The 21,082-nt window shown below is 43.6% G+C and overlaps 1 pseudogene; it reads left to right on the plus strand.

The window, feature by feature from the left end:
• The first annotated feature begins 2,539 nt into the window (after positions 1 to 2,539).
• Positions 2,540 to 21,082, plus strand: part of LOC110149309 (AP-3 complex subunit sigma-1 pseudogene) — an 87,809-nt pseudogene continuing 69,266 nt past the window's right edge.

Consider the following 21,082-nt stretch of genomic DNA (forward strand, 5'->3'; position numbering starts at 1 on the left):
AGGCAAGGAGTTTTGGACCAAGAGTCATTGTCAAACTGGGGCTCATCAGCTGAGTTAGCAAAAACATGACACTTATGAGGATAGAATGGTAAAGTAAACCTCCGAGGTGATTATTACATAATAATCATAATAAAATTATTAAATCAATCTTTTAATAACCTGTTGTGGTCACAGACTCTGCACTGGAAGTGCAGACAGCTCAGTCCAGATTCACACTCAATCCTAGCTCTGAAGGACATCACATTCTACAGTGGAGACACACAAATATACAGCGAATAAGAGGTTTTCACTTGGTGACTGAAGAAATTGCAACATTTTTGTATAAAGAGCATAGAACAATGGGATTATATATGTATTCTGTTTTAAAATGTAGGGTTTTTTTAATCCAGGGATGATAAGGCCAAGAGATCAGGAGCCCATTGCCACTCAAGAGAAAATACACGCATGCTAAATTGCTTCAGGCGAGTCTGACTCTTTGCAACCCTACAGACTGTAGCCCGCCAGCCTCCTCCGTCTGTGGGATTGCCTGGGCAAGAATACAGGTGTGGGTTACCATATCCTACTCCAGGAGACCTTCCTGACCCAGGGATTGAACCCACCTCTCTTCCGTCTCCTGCATTCGCAGGTGGGCTCTTTACTGCTAGTGCCACCTGGGAAGCCCCCAGGGAAGAGTTTGTGACAGCTCCCAGGACGAGGGAGCAGCGCGTGTAGGGCCACACGGGGAAGCATCCGGGTCGGCCAGGAGGCAGAAGGGGCAAGAGGAGAGTGTGGGCAAGCTCCCTCACTGCGCTCTACGGCAGGAAGGAACACTTACGGCAGGTCAGGGGCTGTCCGTCAGTGTCTGCACCTGGCCGCGGGGCGATGAGAGCGGGTGGCGAGCGGTCCAGAGCCTCACGGCGACAGAGGAGGGGCGGGGGAGGGGTGGGCGCTGGACCATTCACCTGACACGTGGAAGGCATGATGACGGCAAGCTGTCCTGGGAATGACGATCCCTGAGAGAGGCTGTCCCTCCACCATCAGGCAGGCCCCAGAGCACCAGAAACAGATAATAACAAGACATGATTAGTACATTCCCCTGGGATTTGTTGGGCATCTTCTGTGTGCCCAGCCCTGCCATGGGACCTGTGGATTCTCGGAAAACGTGTACATATGCCCTTCATTCACCCTGAGTGAGTTTTCCTTTCTTTTGAGGCAGTGGGTATAAACTCACACAGAGGAAGTAGCGACTCAAGAACTAGTATTTCAAAAACTGTACAATATGAATATTACAGGTCAGCGTTTCTCAAACTTAATAAGCTATGGATTCCCTTTAAAGAAAAATATTTTCCACAGATCCCCAGTGTGGACAAGTTATATTTTATTATAATATTATTCTACATGAAATGTACAGCAAAGGCAATCTGTACAACATATAATTAATTATAAACTTATTATACTTATATCTCTCTTGGTAAAATCAAAACAAAAATTTTAAATATAAATAAAAGTGTGAAACCAAAGGTATTTAAAACTGCATTAATTTAATGTGATAATTGACGATGTTTTACTTAAAATTGATCGGTACTATTGGACACAATCATGGAAAAATATATTTGCACATTCCTATTTTACTTAGTATCAATATGAATCTTTTGATTTTAAGCATGACAGATCATCATTTGAGTCATTAGCATTGAGTTCACAGCCATCATTGCTGTGTTTAATTTCAGTGACCTCACTTTTAACCGTTGACGCATAACAGACTAATCAATTAATAGAGGATGCAAAACTGAAAAAGATCTACTAGTAGTGAAGTGTTATAAGAAGGTGCTGGAGAAGACCTTTAAGAGTTCCTTAGACTGCAAGGAGATCAAACCAGTCAATTCTTAAGGAAATCACCCCAGAATATTCATTGGAAGGACTGATGCTGAAGCTGAGGCTCCAATACTTTGGCCACCTGATGGGAAGAACTGACTCATTGGAAAAGACCCTGATGCTGGGAAACATTGAGGGCAGAAAGAGAAGGGAGAGAGGGGGGGTGAAATAGTTAGATGGTGTTACCGACTCAGTGGACATGAATTTAAGCAAACTCTAGGAGATAATGAGGGACAAGGGAGCCTGGCTTGCTGCAATCAACTTAGCGACTCAACAACAGCAACGTAGAAGGAAAGAATCCACAGAACAAACCTGCTTATAAGGCCAGCAGGGTGCTGCTTTCTGCTGCTCAATCTTACATGCTGTGTGCCCTCTGATCATTTCATTTCCCTCCACTCTTCTGCTCGAGCTTCTTCAAAACCTTTGCTTCTATGACTTGCCTGGACATCATTTAGCCTTCAAGTGACCCAGCGACGGCTCTGAAATCTTAAAATAAAACTCAAGCAGGTGCTTCTAAAGGATAGCCCAAGCTTATTCTATTTTAATGCTTATCTTTAAAACTAAAACATCCTTGAAAAATTTGAAGATACCTTCCCCAAGGATAAATCTGGGGGGGAGGGTGGGTACTCATAGGTCCAAAGACCTTATTTGCAAAGAGGAAGCATAGTTTGGATGAAAGAGGGAGATGAATAAAGCTGCTGAGATCATGGAAGGCTTTGAGGTAAGGATGCAGATGGAGCTGGAAGAGAAGGTGGGAAGGACTTAGAAAGCCAAGAAGGAGGAAGACTGGAACTCCTGGTAGTAGGTGTGGATCACTAAGGACCAGCGACCTCATCTGATGCCACTCTCCTGTATCCTGCCCCATTAGTCTCCTTTCAGTTGTTAGAACAGACAGACCTATCTAGTTTAAGGTTTTTTCTGGCTTTGTGTTCCTGAATGCAGCCGTCAACACCCCTCCTCTTTTTCTAAGGCTGGTTCTTTCTTTTCCATGCGCTCTTAAGCAAAATATGAGTTTTTCACAAGGTCTTTGCTGACCCCCTAATCTTAGGAAGGTTCCTCACATTATCCTTTCATGTATCCACCTTTTTCCTTTGAAGCTTGTGTTAGTTTCCTGTTGCTACTCCCATCAATTACAAGCTTAGTGATTAAACAATACAAACGTGTCCTCTTACAATTCTAGGGGTCAGCATTCCCAGAAGTAAGGTGTTGTGTTCCTTCTAGGGATTCCAGGGAAGAATCTGTGTTCTTCCTTTTTCTAGTTTCTAGAGGCCACTTGCCTTCCTTGGCCCGTGGCCACTTTGATCATCAAAGCCAGCAGCAGAGCATCCTCTAGTCTCTGTTTATGTGTCCATCATTACATCACCTTCTCTGAGTCTAACCCTCCTGTCTCCCTCTTATAAGGACCCTGGTGATGACATTGGGCTCCTGCAGATAATCCAGGATAATCTCCCCGTTAGAGAGGCTTAACTAATCCCGATTGCAAAGTGCCATTGGCCATGAAAGGTAACACATGGGGTGTTAACCTCACGGGTTCTGAGGATTAGGACATAGACATCTTTGAGGGCCTTTATTCAGCCTACAACAGTGCTCTTATCACAAATCATAATCGTGTTTTTGTAAACTTTTTAATTGTCTATCACCCGTGTCTATATTCAGCAGACTGTAGGGTCCATGAATGAAAGAACTATGACTGTATTATGATGCCAGATGCATAGCAAAAGGTCAATACAAATTTAATAAATGAATAACAAAGAAGAGAGCAATAGGATATATGAAGACTGAGGGCATGGCCAAGGAAAGTGGACATGGCTAAACTGTCTATGGCAGATTTTACTAAAAAGTGGTTGGAAGCAAGCCAACCTTAATCAAGATGCCTTTCTCGCTCTGCTCCACAGAGCCTAGAAAAGTACTCTAACTGGTCCCCACCTGACCAATCCTCATGGCCACAAAAGTAAGATGATGCAACTGTCAGAACCATCAGAATTCGCAGGCTGGAATTGAGGAGGGTATTTTCAAAAAATGGTGGTGAGGGTGCTGCTGCCAGATGAGGGGGCAGGACTTTGGGGGCAGATGTAGAACCAATTCTTGCCCGACAGCTTTCCAGCACTTAGTACTCATGAAAGTCATTAAACAAATCATCTTTAATCTTTTAACCCTCTTTCTGTTCTTCTGGATTTATCTGTCATCTCTTTCTGTCCTTGCTCCGTCCTCTATCTTTCCAGTTTTTTCCTCTCCCCTCCAAAGTACATGCTGATTTATAAAACCAAACTACATATTTAAATGTGTTATACTTGCCAAATGCAGCTTTGTATTCCTAGCTCTTATTTTTAAAGCAAATGAGTTTGAACATCTACACTTAAGGATGCAGTGAAGAGAGCCCTTGGCTAGAAGCTTGGGGTCTTGAAATTTGGAAGTAATCCTCTAATTAGCTATGTGAGGTGGCAAAACTTGGCTTTAAATTTCTTTCTGATCTAAACCTCTGAGATTGTAAACATCTCTAAAATTCTGTTACACAAAGGTTAAAAGTAACTCAAATGAAAGGAAGGATGTTCATAATCAGGATGGTGGGTTGCCTATAGTCTTGAAGATGTTGTTTTGTTTTTAGGAATCATTGCCCCTCGACACTGATGGTGTTAAAAGTACTAACTTACATTTATTGAGTGATTACCATGTCCTAGGCACTGACTCATCTAAGTAGTTTACATGTATCATCTCACTTAATTCCTGCTTGGGAATAACTAAACCACAATTGACCAGAAACCCGATCCCTGAATTACAGTTTTCTGTCAACTGTCCCTACCCATTAGAATGGATCCTTAAATCAGGCAGAAGAAATATAACGGTTTATCTACCTGCCCTAAATGCTATGTTTGCATTGACCTCATTTAAACCTCACAACAACCTACAGGATAAACGTTAATGTATTTCTCTCCCCTTGGCTGACAATCAGTAACTTTTTTTATTGGAGTATAGTTGCTTTACAATGTTGAGTTATTTTCTGCTACACAGCAAAGTGAATCAGTCATACATATACATATATCCCCTCTGTTTTGGATTTCCAAAAATGGCCACAAATTATTAGTTGCTCTTCTCAACAAGAAATGAGAACTCTTCCCTTTCCCTTGAGTCTGAGCTCAGTTCAGTTCAGTTCAATTGCTCAGTTGTGTCTGACTCTTTGCAACCCCATGGACTGCAGCACGCCAGGCCTCCCTGTCCATCACCAACTCCCAGAGTTTACTCGAACTCATGTCCATTGAGCCGGTGATGCCATCCAACCATCTCATCCTCTGCCGTCCCCTTCTCCTCCTGCCCTCAATCTTTCCCAGCATCAGGGTCTTTTCAAATAAGTCAGCTCTTTGTATCAGGTGGCCAAAGTATTGGAGTTTCAGCTTCAACATCAGTCCTTCCAATTAACATCCAGGACTGATTTCCTTTAGGATGGACTGGTTGGATCTCCTTGCTGTCCAAGGGACTCTCAAGAGTCTTCTCCAACACCACGGTTCAAAAGCATCAAGTGAGTCTGAGCTCACCCCGTGACTCATTCTAACCAATCAAAGGTGACAAAAGTTACATGGGGCCAGTTTTAGGCTGAGCCTTGTCCTGGCAGCTTCTCCCTTCGCATCCTGGGAACCCAGCTGCCATGCAGTAAGGAAGTCCGAGCTGCCATGTTGCAGAGAAACCCCAGAGGATGAGACACAGAGACATGGAGAAGCCCTGGAGGATGAGACTCCAGAGAGAGAGCAGAGAGGAGAGAGAACTGAGTCATGTAGAAGGGCATTCCTGCCAACAATCTGCACCCAGACCCCAGATATGCGAGAGAGGCCTTCTTAAATCTGCCAGTCAGTTAATCCCCTACCTGTACGCAACCACATGGAACACCCCCAAAGGAGGCCAGACCGAAGAACTTCTAGTCAGTCCTCAAACTCAGGAAGAAATAAAATAATCATAGCTGTTCTAAGGCACTTGCTTTGGGGTGGTTTGTTACACAGAATTAGGTATGTGAAACAGAGACAGACAGTGAACTCTTTCTTACCTCCTCTCCGTTACACTGGTGCTTTGACCCAGCAAGAGCAATAAACGTCAGGGTTACTTAATACAATTTAAGGTATATAATATGCAAGGCTAACTGGTCTCCCACAGAGTACAAGAGTGTTTAGCCAGGAGTCAAATGGCACTGACTTTATGTCTTCCTGGAGCATGTAAAGGAGACAGACAGCAATGAAGGTGAGTGGGTAGATTAGACCATGAAAGCAGACTGACACCACCAATATGGCTGCGGCAGTCAGAATCACAAAGTGAGAAGACACAGCTGGTTTGTCTCAGTAACCAGTTACCCACATCCTTCTTCTTTTTTTTTTCCTAAGGAGACTATGTTGGCTTTGGGGCTTCCCTGGTAGCTCAGCTGGTAAAGAATCTGCCTACAATGCATAAGACTTGGGTTCAGTCCCTGGGCTGGGAATATCCCCTGGAGGAGGGCATGGCAGCCCACTCCAGTATCCCTGCCTGGAGAATCCCCACAGACAGAGGTATCTGCTGAGCTACAGTCCAAGGGGCCTCTAAGAGTCGGACATGACTGAGCAACTAAGCACAGCCCGAGTTGGCTTTTATTCCTAGGATTTATTTATCTATTTATTTTGTATTTATTTGTTTGGCTGCACCAGGTCTTAGTTGTGGCACACCAGATCTTCGTTGCAGCTTGCGGAATCTTTGGTTAATGGTATGTGGCATCTTAGTTGCGGCTCAAGAACTCTTAGTTGCAGCCTGCAGGATCTAGTTCCCTGACCAGGGATGGAACCTGGGCCTCCTGCATTGGGAGCGCTGAGTCTTAGCCACTGGACCACAAGCAAGTACCCATCTGTATTTTCCCCTTTCCATAAAGACCTCAGGGATCCAGCATCCTTGGTCCCACATGACTCTGAGTGACGACAGGGACCTCACAGTCACCCACACACAGAGCTTTAGGATCCTCATAAGCCAAACTTCCATCTTTGGGAATCATACTCAACCCACTGGGTTTAGATCTTTCAGTCTGCTCTGACTTGTATTCTATATGTGAGTTTTCCTCACTTTTATATTTTCGCAGCCTGTTCTGGTCCCATCCATCTGACCGTTCAGGTTTAACAAGCCCATTCAGGCCTCTGGCTCAGGCTTGCTAAGATGATGGGCCTTCGTCAAGCCTACAGCTCTCCATGTCCCTGCATGGCGCAGTTATCCCACAGCATCCTCCAAGGACCTACTAAGTACATCAAAGATAAAAGAAGAATTAGACTTGACTTGCGTCCTACCACCAGGAGCTGCCAAATAGAAAAAGTCCAGTTTTCCATCTCTAAAAGACTCTTTGTGATCCTGTGGACTGTAGCCTGCCAGACTCGTCTGTCCCTGGCTTTTCTCCTAGGCAAGAATACCAGGGTGAGTCACTATTTCTTCCTCCAGGGGATCTTCCTAACCCAGAAATCGAACCCACATCTCCTGCATCGGCAGCAGATTCTTTGCCCCTGGGCCACTTGGGAAGTCCAAAGACTTGGGCTCTGCTTAATTAATACTTTGGTAAACTGAAAGTTATACCCATACAAGGACATCCAATTTGCAGTGAATCAGAAAACCATAAAATACACCTGACACTAAGATTACTCTGCACAGAAGTCAATCATTTTTTGAGAATTCATCAGCCCCTTCGGGTTCTTGCAGAGCGTCTGGAATATCATTATGAATATCAGTTATCATTCTGCTTGCAAAGCAGAGAAACGCCAATTAGCAGAGATTTCCTATTGACAGAAAGCCAGCAAAACCAGTTCTCACTTGGTGGGGAAAGACAGACATAAGCAAAACAGAGAAAATGAGCAGAAATTATAATAGGGGAGAAAGCTTACATATTTTCCCAATGCAGACTTTGAACGGTTCAGTACCCAATCTTGGGACAAAGTTGGGCGAAAAGTGGTTGGTGCTTCCAGTAACGTGTCCACACCAGACTCTTCTTTTCATTTAAGAGCTGAGATCCGACAGGGGGAGAGTTCCCTTACTTTCTTCTTTTGGAACAAAAGCTTCACATTATTAAGATGAGATCTTCCTGCCATCCTAAAAGGAGAGCTGGGGAAGGTAATTACTGAACAGAGATTTACACATCGACGTTAGCAATGCAGGAGCCACTCCAATGAGGGGGTTTACAGGTCACAAGGCAACCAGAGTCCTCAGAGCTGAATGGTGAACAACACCCAACTGAGTTTTGGAAATATGTTTCAGACAAATGTCCAAAAACCAGAGTGAGCAATTAGTCTTCCCACAGAATTATTTCAGGCCTCTAATTTGTTGAGAAAGGAATTACTGGCTCAAGACTTCACAAGGCTACAGTAATTAAAACCAACAAATTATAAGTACATTTATCTGGATAAAAGATATTCATCACCTGGAAGGTGTGACGGCCACAGCCCACGTGCTTAACGTTCACAGTCCTTCCTATCAGGCGCCTATTTGCTCTGTGCTATGGGAACGGTGTGCTTAGAAAGGAAGGATTTCACTCGCAACGCCCCTCACTCGGGTCCTGTGTCTTTCCCAGCCCTGGCTTCAGGTTGGAGGGCAGGAGAAAGGAGAGAAGGAGGTTCTATCCATTTTTATGCTGCGACTGCAGGAAATGAAGTCTCAGCGGGGTGAAGCTCTGCGGCCAGCATAAGAGATGAGAAGAAATACCTAAGTGTGGTTATAAATGAGAAAGGTCAAAGAATTATTTTTCTTCTTCATCTTTATGCAATTTATGGGGAAAGTGGCATATCATTACTCAAAAAGATAGAAATGAGACCATTTACCATTCCTTTGACTTCGCTGGCTGAGCCACACTTTGCATTTCAGAACAGTTCCTCGTGGCAGGGGTGAGGGCATTTATGCTGCCAGGCCTCCCCAAAGGTGGGAATAAAAATGATGAAGTTTGGGCCCCCTGTCTCCATTCTGAGTTAATGATTCACGTGTTATTTAACGACGGGCCGCAGTGTCACCGGCTAACTTGCTCGTCCATCATCTCCATCACTAAGAAAACATTAAAGAGACTTCCTACTTAACGTGTCTTTTAGGCTGACCCAGAGTTTTGAAAAGCTTCTTCTAAGGTTTAAACTTTGGCATTGATTCTCTGACTCCCAGCTGAGTGTGCCGGGGCCTGATCTCTTAAGAACCAGGAGCAGAACCCGAGGTCCAGCACTATGATGATCAACACTGTGCCCACTCAGTCCTGGGTTAGCTGATGATTCTTAACCCTGGGCTTCAATGAAGATGTCCAGGGTCTCCACCCGAGCTCTCCTGCCCTGCGATTGTGGCCCCTCCCCACCACAGCTACACACAGGTACCTGCCCACACAAGGACACCATGGGTTGGGTTGTTTGGTGTTATGGGCTGAACATCCTCCCAAAATGTCTATGTTGAAGTCACAGTGTCTTAGAATGTGACTGCATTTGGAGATAGGGTCTTGGAGGTAAAATGAGGTCATTAGGGCAAGCCCTACTCCAATATGACTGGTGTCCTTACAAGAAGAGGAGGTTAGGACACGTGCACCCACAAGAAAGGCCAGGGGAAGGTACCAGCCACCTACAAACCAAAAAGTACAAGATGCTCAAAAGTGCTCATCTTTATTTTTTAGCTTTTTATTTTATATTGGAGTATAGCCACTTAACAATGCTGTGATAGTTCCAAGTGGACAGCTAAAGGACTCAGCCATACATATACATGTATCCATTCCTTCCCAAACTCCCCTCCCATCCAGACTGCCACATAACATTGAGCAGAGTTCCATGTGCAGTACAGGAAAACTTTGTTGGTTTTCCATTTTACACACAGCCGTGTGTACATGTCCACCCCAAACTCCCTAACGATACCTTCCTCCACCCTTCCCTCCTGATAACCTAAGTTCATTCTCTAAGTCTGAAAGTCACATTATTCTTGGTGACACACACAAACCCAAAGGACAGACAAGGTGAGTTTAGTTCTAGCTTCTTCTGCCCAAGAACAGATTGAATTTGCCTCATTTAGTTGCTCTAACAATCGTGCTACCGACAGGGCACAGCATCTCAGATGTGTTAACATTTCTAATCAGGAAAGGTCTATAAAGTATATTGATCTCATTATTACGGATTACATGTGCCTCTTCCAAGCAAACATCCAGGAACCTTCCCTGAGACTGTGGAAAGAAGATTTAAATATCACTTTGGAATCCCTATCTGAGAATGACAAGTAAATAACCATTATCGGCCAAAATCCAGAGAAAATACTATCTAGATAAGATTCCAGGACTCGGGAACTGATTCAAAAGGAAGTGCTTCTGCACTGAATCATTTAATAAGAAAACATTTGCTGAAGATTTATAATGAGTTACACTAAAATACTATGAAACATTTATAGAGGAAAATACAGCTTCCAAAACCCATTCATATATTTCATCCCATTTTACCCTTTCATTAATACATTCACAATGGATACATGTATATGTATGGCTGAGTCCCTTCACTGTTACCTGAAACTGTCACAACATTGCTAATTGGCTATAACCCAATACAAAATGAAAAGTTTAAAATAAATAAATAAAATGGGTAACTACATAATGGCCACCTGATACAAACAGCCAATTCATTGGAAAAGACCCTGATGCTGGAAAAGATTGAAGGCAGGAGAAGAAGGCAACAGAGGTTGAGATGGTTGTATAGCATCACCGACTCAAAGGATATGAACTTGGGCAAATCCTAGGAGATGGTGAGGGACAGGGAGGCCTGGTGGGCTGCAGTCCATGGGGTCACACAGAGTTGGACATGACTTGGCAACTGAACAACAACAACAAACCAAATAATAATAACACATTCACAGGCAGACAGAACTGATAGTATTACTTCAGTGTTTGGGGGTCGGGGTGGGAACATGAGGCTCTGAGAGGTGAAGTGATCTACCCAAAGACTCTCAGTAGGTACTGAATACAGGCTTGAGACTGAGAGTTTTGACCCCAAGTCCAGAGGACTTGAAGTCATGACATATAGGCTAAGGGATCAGGGCTCACTCCCAGGACCTATTGTAAGGCTGGAACATAATCTCTTTGCATAAAGAATGGAAAGAAGAGCCATGAACTAGACAAAGTCAAGTGCTAGCCCCACCACAAACCAGCTGTGGAGCCAGGGGCAAGTCACTTCTCTCTCTAGACACCAGCTCCTCACCTGGAAGAGTGAAAACAGCTCAGGAATAACAGAACAGAGGACACAGCTCAGAAAGCTCCTTGCTGCAAGTCTACTGGAGAAGCAGGGCCAATGGAACTAGGGTGACCTCTTGAGAACCTCAGCAGTGTTCACCCTAAAATCACCAAGGAGCCCAATGGGTAACCACATCTTAAGACAAGAGAGCCAGGGTGCAGAGGAAAGGATCGGTGGGAAATGTTGATTGAGAGGATCACACAGTGTCTCTCTGAGCAAGTCTGCCAGCCAAGCTGAGCCTCCTCCAACTCATGCCTGAGTCTTAAGGAGAAGATAATAATAATAACAACAACAACAAGGGAGAGGAGCAAGAAGAGGAAGAGGGGGAGAGTTAAATAGAGACTTGAACTATCTTATCTTTCTTAAAAAAATTTTATTTTTTATCTTTTGGCTGAGCCATGCAGCATGTGAGATCTTGGTTCTCTGACCAGGGATGGAAGCCATGCCCTCTGCGGTGGAAGCACAGAGTCTTAACCACTGGACTGCCAGGGAAGTCCAAACTACTGCATTCTAATCTCTATGAACAGTGAGTACTGGTATGTGTGTGACACTGGACAAGCCATTCACCTCCACTTTCTCAGTGTAAAATGCGAGGCTATGCTCCAGTGTACTTCCTAGGATGGCTGTAGGATGAAATATGGGATGCACGAAGCCCTTGGAAGTGCCTGCTATATGATTCCTACCTCTTATGATGTTGTTGTTACTAACAGGCTTCATGGCTTTGTAGCCTGGTAGCAAGCTACTCAGCTGAAAGAGGGCTGAGCACCAAAGAATTGATGCTTTTGATCTGTGGTGCTAGAGAAGACTCTTGAGAGTCCCTTGGACTGCAAGGAGAGCAAACCAGTCAATCCTAAAGGAAATCAGTCCTGAATATTCATTGGAAGGACTGATGCTGAAGCTGAAACTCCAATACTTTGGTCACCTGATGAGAAGAGCCAACTCATTTGAAAAGACCCTGATGCTGGGAAAGATTAAGGGCAGGAAGAGAAGGGGGCAATAGAGGATGAGATGGTTGGATAGTATCACCGACTCAGCAGACTTGAGTTTGAGCAAACTCCAGGAGATGGGGAAGGACAGGAAAGCCTGGCGTGCTGCAGTCCATGGGGTATCAAAGAGGTGAACACAACGTAGTGACTGAACAACAGCAGCAACAACAAACTCCAGCACAAGTGGTCCCTATTTAGGGTTTCTAGAGGAGAGCTCTTGTTTTGGCGTCACCAGTGGTCCTTTTTCTGACTACAGAACCTCTCTTTGCTGTGGGAAACCCACTGTGGTATTGGAAGGGAACAGCACAACCACCTTCAGCTGCAGGGAAGGCATATAATACCAAAGGCATAGCTGGCCAGGAAGAGTCTCCTAGTCCCCTGGCCACAGTGGACACAGTTATGGAATGGGCAGGTGACCACAGCAAAGCCAATTCAATCCCCTCCATAACACTTGATATATGGATTCTAAGAGAGAAGGAAGGCCTTTGTTTTGCTGGACCTGGCAGCTAAAATTATAATACGAGCTTGGAGAAGCTCTGAGAGAAAAACTTTGTGAGAAAGAAGCCAAGGAGAATTCAAGCATGACCAAGAGGAGGTGAGCTCAGCCTTGGTGGACCCCATGGTCCAGCTGAATGGGGATCTGGATGTACTCTTGAACTTCTCAGTTAGGTGAGCCAATAAATTCTCCACTTGGCTAACAGCAGCTAATGTTGGTTTCTGTCACTTTCAACCAAGAGTCCTAACTAATTCAGGTTGTTGCTGGAGTAGGCTGGAAATGAGAACAGATCTGGCAGCCTGGGCACCAAGGCAGACCCTCTTCCATCTGGAACAGAGAAGGTGTGGTGGAAAACCAAGGCGGACTCAGCATCCCAGCTGTATCTTGGCCAAGTCCATAGCACATGTCACCACAGCAAACAAGAGCAGGAGAGGAGGAATCGGGCAGAGTCCAGATGTCATTTGAAAGAACTATCTACTAGGAGCCAAATTAAAAGTACATTGGGTTTCTTTTATTGTGTTTTTCCCATGAAATGCATCTTACTCTATTCCAATTTTATCCCACATTCAGTTCAGTTCAGTGGCCCAGTCGTGTCTGACTCTTTTCAACCTTATGGACGGCAGCTCGCCAAGCTCTTCTATCCCTGGAACTTTCCAGGCAAGGATACTGGAGTGGGCTGCCATTTCCTTCTCCGGGGGATCTTCCTGACCCAGGGGCCGAACCCGGGTCTCCTGGATCTCCTGCACTGCAGGCAGCTTCTTTATACCTTGAGCCATCTGGGAAGCCCCTTACAATTTATGAATGTATCAGATCAACACACCATAAGCATACAATGTTATGGGTCAATTATATCTCAATAAAGCTGGAAGAAGGACGAGAGGAAGGAAGGGAGGGAGGGTGGAAATTTTGTGATAGAAAAGAGGGATTTTTCACACTGAAAAATAAAGGATATTGGGGCTGGAACCAAATAGAGTAGGGAGGAGCCGAAGAAAAGAGGCACTGGGTCAAGACCCAAAGCCTGCGCCCTTGTTTGTAGGTTTCTGCCTTAGAAAGTCTGAAGAGGTAGACATGGAGAGAAACTGTGAAGAGGGACACTACCCAAATGCCTAAAACCAAGCTGAGCCCAAGGCTTGACTCTGGCCCCTGATGCCAGGGACACTCACCAGGTTACCGTTCATGGTCACAGGTTCCTGAACGGATGGGGGCATTGCTTAGCCTGCATCCAGGAGGTTACCCACTGCCCAGGTCAATTGTGAGACGTAGCCAAGCATTGCCCGGACCTCAGATCTGCAGAGCTACGTAATTTGATGGCTGTGAAGACCCTTCCCACAATGCCTCAGCCAAGGAAACCCCTAGACACCTCTGAGGAGAGAAATATCACAGAAAGGAGTTTCTGAACCTGTATTTTCAGATCATGCTGGGTACCCTAGGGTCTCCAGAGCAGGGAGACAGTGAACTAATAATCATCATGTGAGTGTTGTGTGGAAAAACCCTAGCAGGACTCCCAAAGGGCAATCAGGAATCCACAGGGGGTCTGCACATTGATTTCAATCTCTCATTTTAAGCAGTCGACTGCAAAATTTTGGTATTGAAGACCCATTCAGTAAAAATTTTGAACATTCACTCTCCAATTACATACATATATACTTACTTATTTATGGATTATGTACATGTACCACTGTTCTAATAATATGCATATTATAAAACACACGCCAAAAAAGGTATTTTTAAAAGATACAATAAAGAAGCAGAGAATATTTCTGCTAACCTTCTTGCTAAGTATATTACTGGCCAACATACAGTTAAGGTTTGACATTAGCAACAGTGATATAAATTCATATTTTAAAAATCTTGGTTTCAATTTTGGGAGCCCATCTCTCGTTGGGGGACTATACTGTAACTATTTTTACCTCGTATTGTGTTAGACAAAGAATTTGTCCTAAAAGTAGAAGCAGTAACGCCACCATCTGCCCAAGCTCTGCTTGCTGGTTGCATTATTCATGTCGCCTTAAGCCCAGAGTTTCATTTTAGAACTGTTCAAGCCTCTCATCTATTTTGTGCATGTTAAGTGAGATATAACCAAGAAAAACCATCTGTAAATTCACTCAATTAAGCAAGTGAGCAGAAAAATAGATTGGAAGCAAGCGAAGGTGTGCAGTCCCCATTGTCAGCACCAGCACCTGGGGGAGCCTCCACCCAACCTCAGGATCCGTGAGTCCTGGAAGGCACGTGGCTGCACCCTACAATCCAAGCAAGGTCAGGATGCTGTGTGATTACATAAACGCCAGTAAATATCTTATTTGCTTTGTAGATTATAAAGAAATAGAAGTTCTACTATTTGTCCATGGGCCCAGTGGGTCATTTGTACAGCCCTACCCACTTTATTGACCCCATCACATGAACCCAGATTATGGTGGTGACTGGATGAAATGGTTGGGTAGCATCAGTGACTCAATGGACATCAGTCTGAGCAAATCCTGGGAGATTAGTGAAGGGCAGGGAAGCCTGGCGTGCTGTGGTCGATGGGGTCTCAGAGTGGGACATGACTTAGTGACTGAATAACAACAATATGTCCCCACTCACGGCCTCTCTTCCTTCTCACCCACTCTTCAGCTAAAGAAACACAGCCCCCATCACCAAATCACTCCATCATACCTATCAGATAAAGTTCAGACTCCATAGCACAGCACAGAAACCTTTGTGCCAGGCTGGCATACCGTTCCAGCTTCATCCCTTCTTCCTTCTCCCATTAAAAACTCTATGGTCCACACTAGCAGCCACTTCCCTAACAAACCAAATGTTTCCAGGGCTTTGCAATTGCTCTTTTCTCTGCCTGGAATGTCTCCCTTTAACTTTACCTTCTACAAAACTCCAACTCATCCTTCCAAGTTGTATGCTACCCACTCTAGAACCCCATTGAATAGCCTCCATCACACAGGATACAATTGTTTATTCTTTTCCCAGTAAATTATTTAAGCATTCATCTTTCTCTTGGGACCTTCTCACTTCCCTTAAATTTTTTCTTAACAAATCAAAGGAGCTTACTTCATCTCAGAAGGGTCCTCTGTCAAAATCCTATGGAGAGAATTGCAGTCCTATAACTGCCACTTCTTGCCAGGTTGTATTTTGGAAACACTGGGTGCTTGTTCACTCTGTATGCACCTCACAATCACTTATCCCCTGAACACAATCCCATGAACACATTTCCCTTCTGCTCTGATGCCCTAGTTAGTCCAAGTCCCTTTGGAGAACCTGTATTTGGACTCCCGAGTGCCTTCTTCAGGTCCAAACCTTTACATCCATCCATGGCCCGTAAACCTCAAATCCTTCAAATGTAGGGGGTCCTGAAAAGCTTCCAGTGTCAGTAACACCCTGTGCCAAAGCAGGACCCCATTAAAAAACACCTGGCCCTCTGGGTCTAAGCCTAATCACAAAGGTAGACAATTCTTTTCTTCAAAGTAATTTTATTTTAGGGGGGTCTGTTACCCATTCTTGTGTCTGTCACTGGTTTATGTCTACCCCTAAGCAAGCTGATCATTGCCTCCTTGACCATCAAGTCTACATACCAAGGGGTGAGGCAGCTTCTAAGCCACTCAAAAAAAAAAAAAAATGTGTCTTGCTACACTTTTACTTGAGAACACGAAACAAAGCAAAGCCGCCAATATCTGCCTTTAGTTCTACGTGTACTGAGAACAGCAGGCAGTTTATCTGACTAAAGAAAAAGAAAAGAGCCCACCAATCCCCCACCTCACATCAGTAGTCTTCCCTGACACAAAACTCAACACCCAGCCACAAGGCATCACATACGTCATCTCCCACATGGCCACTGCCCTTGCTTCACAGGTCCTGTTACACATTCAACTGAATACATCAAAACTCACGTGCTGGAGTCTTAATCCCAATACTGCAGAATGTGACCGTATATGGAGACAGTCCTTACTGAGACAACGAGGTTCAATGAGGTTATGAGGGTGGGCCCTAAGCCAATATGACTAGTGCCCTTTATGAGAGAAGAAATCTGGACACAGACAATGAGGGAAGGCAATGTGAAGGAGGAGATAGCCAACTCCACGCCGAGGAAAAAGACCTCAGAAAAAAATATCACTGCTAACACCTTGATGTCTGATTTCTAGCCTCCAGACCATGAGGGAAAAAATTCTGCTGTTCAAACACCCAGTCTGTGGCCCCTTGTTACTGCAACCCTAGCAAACTAATACAGATCAATATCTCTATTAGGGAGTGAACACCTTGCCACTGGTCTTATTACCTTTGTAATTTACAGCGCCGTGCACAGTCCCCAGCCTGTTCTAAGCGCTCCCGGTATGTTTGTTGATGAGAGGAGGGAAGGACAGTGAGGAAGGGCTGGGAAGGTGGGATACTGGGGGCCTGAGCCCTGGAAACGGCCACTTTATAGTCTGTCTTCTGAGTCTGTCAAGCTGTGTTCCACTCATGCCAAGAGGAATCACTTGGCAATTTATCATTTTCCCTCTTCTTTGGCTTCCAACCTTGATTATATAAGTCATGGGTATGCTGGGACATGTGGAGGGTTTACTGTGGGCAGAGGCCTCTGGTTAGAACAATCACAGAGTCTAGCAGTGTGGTCCAAGAGGCGTACAATGTGTGCCACATACACAATTCTAAATTGTCTAATAGCCACATAAAAAATAAACTTAAAGAGAATAAGTAGAATCAATTTCAATAATACATTTTTATTTAATCCAAATAAGTCCAAAAACACTGTCATCTCAACATCTGGTCAATATTGTCAAATATTAATGAGATATTTTACATTCTTTTTTTGTTCTGTCTTCAAAATGTTGTATGTATTTTACATTCACAGCAAATTGTGCTGTGATCCTGACTAACCACATTTCAAGCTCTCACTATCCAAAAGTGACTAGCAGCTACTATATCGAACAGCAGTAGAGAATTGATGGTTAATGACAGAGACTTTGGAATCAGATGGACATGGATTTGTATGTTCATCCATCACTAATTGACTGAAACTTTCTGCACCTCAGTTTCAGTTCAGTCGCTCAGTCATGTCCAACTCTTTGCGACCCCATGAACCACAGCACACCAGGCCTCCCTGTCCATCACAAACTCCCAGAGTCCACCCAAACCCATGTCCATTGAGTTGGTGATGCCACCCAATCATCTCATCCTCTGTTGTCCCCTTCTCCTCTTGCCCTCAATCTTTCCCAGCATCAGGGTCTTTTCAAATGAGTCAGCTCTTTCTATCAGGTGGCCAAAGTATTGGAGTTTCAGCTTCAGCATCAGTCCTTCCAATTAACATCCAGGACTGATCTCCTTTAGGATGGACTGGTTGGATCTCCTTGCAGTCCAAGGGACTCTCAAGAGTCTTCTCCAAATCCACAGTTCAAAAGCATCAATACTTCGGCACTCAGCTTTCTTTATAGTCCAACTCTCACATCCATACATGACTATTGGACAAACCATAGCCTTCGCTAGGCAGACCTTTGTTGGCAAAGTAATGTCTCTGCTTTTTAATATGCTATCTAGGTTGGTCATAACTTTCCTTCCAAGGAGTAAGCATCTTTTAATTTCATGACTGCAATCTCCATCTGCAGTGATTTTGGAGCCCAGAAAAATAAAATCAGCCACTGTTTCCACTGTTTCTGTACCTCTCAAATGGGAGCTGATACCTCTTCTGGCTACAGTGAGAATCTGATGTAGTAATCCAAGTAAAGCCCTCAGCACAGTGTCTGACACAGCGACACTCTGGTCAATGTGTGCCAGGCTCCTTGCTATGTAATCTACATGGTTATTACACAATAAACTGCCGTGGTTACTACTCTTAACGATTAGCGCTAAGGTGACATGAACTTATTCCTCCACCAGATGTCAGATGCATAATCTATCTCCTGCTTGGTTTTTCAACCCATAAAATGGAAATAATGAAAGCCTCCACCACTAAAAATAAAAATGACCTCCCTATTTAGGTAGCATGACACCTCAAAATATTTATGTCAGTTTGGTAGTCTTCAGCGTACAACACTCAAGCACAGCAATAGGACAAAAGTTCTAGCCTCCTCTTTGCATGTACTTTCTCCTTCGTTCACTTCAGTACATCCCTAGGCAGAGAAATGGCTCTAGTCACTCAAATCCCTGAGCTGATCTGAGTCCTATGGTGCTCTTTTTTTTTTTTTTTTTTTGGAGAGTTCTTTGAAATCCATTCAGCGACTACTTCTAAATTATGAGTACATAAAAAGAGATACACCTTTTTTGTGAGGTCTCATAACTCACCCTCACATAACTAAGGTGATAAATGCAAGCAGGCGGCTCCCTTTAAAATATGTGTAATAGATATATTACTATATCTACTGTATATTTTCATTTCCCAGGCAATGAACTCTCCTTTGCCTTATGACAATAAATTATATAACCTCAGTAATAAAATAACAGCAAATAACAGTACACAAATAAATCATCATAATGATACTTACTTTCTGCTTCATAACTATTTTCAATTTGAGATTTCAAAACCCTTTATAAACACAAATTAATTAGCTATAGCACAATATGACATAAGTTCTTTCCATCTTATATAGTGGTACTTGATACATAAAAATTGAATATATTTAAGCTGTACAATATGACGCTTTGATATACATATATGTTGTGAAATGATTACCATGATCAAGTTTTTTAACATATCCATCATCCCATGTAGTTATGATTTGGGGGAGGGGTGAGAATACAAGTTCTAATCTCTCAGCAAATTTCAAGTATGTAATATGTTATTATCAGTTACAGTCATTGTGCTATATATTACATCTCCAGAACTTTTTCAATCCATATAACTAAACTTTTGTATCCTTTAATAAACACCTCCCATTTCCCCCACCCCCTTGGCCCCAGCAACCACCATTCTACTTTCTGCTTTTATGAGTTTGACTGTTTTAGATTCTACACATAAGCTACTTCATACAGTATTTGTCAGTCTGACTTAACTTAGCATAATGCCCTCCAGGTTGGTTCATCCATGGTTTCACAAATGGCAGGATTTCCTTCTTTTTTAAGACTGAATAATATTTCTTTGTGTGTGTGTGTGATTTTTTTTTAATCTGTTAATATGCTGATAGATACTTATGTTGTTTCCATATCTTGGCCATCATGCCCTAAAGGTAAAACAAATCTGTTGTAAATGTTGTATCTTATCTTCCTGTCCATTCAGTCATTCTTGTCTTTTGATTAGTGAATTTAATCCATTTACATTTAAAGTAATTATTGACAGGTAAGGACTTACTCTTCCCATTTTGTGAATTGATTTCTCATTGTTTGGTAGTTTTTTTTCTTCCTTCCTCTCTTGCTGTCTTCCTTTGTGATTTGACTTTTTGTAGTGATATCCTCTGATTCATTTGTCTTTACATTTTGCATATCTTCTAGAGACTTTTTCCATGTGATGACAAGACTCACATAAAACATTTTATAGCAGTCAATTTTAAACTAATAGCAACTTAACTTCAATTGCCTACGAAAATTCTACATTTTTCCTACTCCCTACCTAATTTTCTGTTACCACTGTCACAATTTGCATCATCATATATGGTGTATCCATTAACTATTATGGTAACTATACCTATTTTTAATATTTCTTTTAACTTTTATACTTGAGTTAAAAAATTTCTGCACCACCACTATAGTATTCGATTTTCCTGAATTTGACCATATGCTTATTTTTACCAGAGTTTTATACCTTCATATGTTTTTGTGTTTCTAATTAGTGTCCTTTTATTTCAACTTGAAAAATTCCCTTTAACATTTCTTATAAGGCAAGTCTAGTGGTGATAAACACCTTCAACATCTAGAAAGTCTCTCTCTCCTTCATTTGTGGACAACCACCATGGTCTCCAGTGGCCTGCTCTGTAGAAGACTGCCACTTTTGCTCTGCGGAAAACTCTAGAAGCCTTTGCCACCTCATGAGCTCCAGTGCTGCCATGGATCTCCTGCAGCTTTCACTGTGGAGGACCCCAGTGTTTTCCATTGCAATCACTAGCAGCCTTCTCCATAAAAGACCCCCGTAGCTCACTGCAGCCACTGATGAGTCCCATGGCTTTCACCACTGAGGATGCCACAGTCTTCTCCTTTGTGAACTAAGGCTGCCTGAACCACCCTCATCCCACCCCCTGGAACCCAACCCAGCCAGTGCCATTGCAATGCCCCAGTCCTGAGATCCACCAGCTGTTTTTCAGGCGTCCCCAACCAGCCCTGACCCCTGCTGCCACACAAATGCTCACTTCTAGCCTCTGCAACCATGTACGTGCCTGCACAGGGCCAGACCCAGGCCCCACTGTTGGCCACCACCACGGCACACACATACCTCCAATACCAGCCCTTCTGCCTGCTACCCTAGCCATGCCTACCCAGGCACACTTGCCCCTGGACCCAAAAGTACTGGTGAGGACAGTCATCACAGCCACCGTGGACACACCATAACTTTTGCTACAAGAGCCACATGAGACCGTCTTCAGATGGAACCCAAAATACCAACAACAACACAAAAGCATGTA

The sequence above is a fragment of the Odocoileus virginianus genome, chromosome 22 (assembly GCF_023699985.2).
Source record: "Odocoileus virginianus isolate 20LAN1187 ecotype Illinois chromosome 22, Ovbor_1.2, whole genome shotgun sequence".
Classification (NCBI taxonomy): domain Eukaryota; kingdom Metazoa; phylum Chordata; class Mammalia; order Artiodactyla; family Cervidae; genus Odocoileus; species Odocoileus virginianus.